The following is a 1,073-nucleotide window of genomic DNA, read 5'->3' as shown; positions in this document are numbered from 1 at the left end:
AAATCTTTTTCAAAAATCACTTGATTTCTTTTCCACTCTTGATTTTCGAAAATCAATTAGTGTTTTTCATAATGTTTTCAAAATCCCTTACTTAAATTTTCGAAAATTCTTCCCCTCTTCTCACATAGCATTCTTCTTCTACCTCGTCCTTCTATTTTTCTTTTCCTCTGACATCTCAAGGAATCTCTATACTGTGGCATAGAGGATTCCATATTTTCTTGTTCTCTTCTCTTTCATATGAGCAGGAGCAAAGACAAGAGCATTCTTGTTGAGGCTGATCCTGAACCTGAAAGGACCTTGAAGCGAAAACTCAGAGAAGCTAAGGCACAATTCTCTGTAGAGGACCTAACAGAAATCTTCAAAGAAGAAGACCCCATGGCAGCCGAAAACAACAACAATGCCAACAATGCAAGGAAGGTGCTGGGTGACTTTACTGCACCTACTTCCGACTTCTATGGGAGAAGCATCTCTGTTCCTGCCATTGGAGCAAACAACTTTGAGCTTAAGCCTCAATTAGTTTCTCTAATGCAACAGAATTGCAAGTTTCATGGACTTCCATTGGAAGATCCTCATCAGTTCTTAGCTGAGTTCTTGCAAATCTGTGGCACTGTCAAGACTAATGGGGTTAACCCTGAGGTTTACAGACTTATGCTATTCCCTTTTGCTGTAAGAGACAGAGCTAGAATATGGTTGGACTCACAACCTAAAGAAAGCCTGAACTCTTGGGAAAAGCTAGTCAATGCCTTCTTGGCAAAGTTCTTTCCACCTCAAAAATTGAGTAAGCTTAGAGTGGAAGTCCAAACCTTCAGACAGAAGGAAGGAGAATCCCTCTATGAAGCTTGGGAAAGATACAAACAATTAATCAGAAAGTGCCCCTCTGATATGCTTTCTGAATGGAGTATCATAGGTATTTTCTATGATGGTCTGTCTGAACTGTCCAAGATGTCTTTGGATAACTCTGCTGGAGGATCTCTTCATCTGAAGAAGACGCCTACAGAAGCTCAAGAACTAATTGAAATGGTTGCAAAGAACCAATTCATGTACACTTATGAAAGGAATCCTGTGAACAATGG

At 40.0% G+C, this 1,073-nt stretch overlaps 1 non-coding gene across 1 annotated transcript; it reads right to left on the bottom strand.

Annotated features, from left to right (window-relative positions):
• Positions 1–780: 780 nt before the first annotated feature.
• Positions 781–888, bottom strand: LOC127742132 (small nucleolar RNA R71). The gene has a single exon (XR_008003319.1). It is a non-coding gene; the product is annotated as a small nucleolar RNA R71 (small nucleolar RNA).
• Positions 889–1,073: the final 185 nt, after the last annotated feature.

The sequence above is a fragment of the Arachis duranensis genome, chromosome 9 (assembly GCF_000817695.3).
Source record: "Arachis duranensis cultivar V14167 chromosome 9, aradu.V14167.gnm2.J7QH, whole genome shotgun sequence".
NCBI lineage: Eukaryota > Viridiplantae > Streptophyta > Magnoliopsida > Fabales > Fabaceae > Arachis > Arachis duranensis.
Note: the sequence above shows the minus strand (reverse complement) of the source record. Positions and strands in the feature narration are given on the sequence as shown.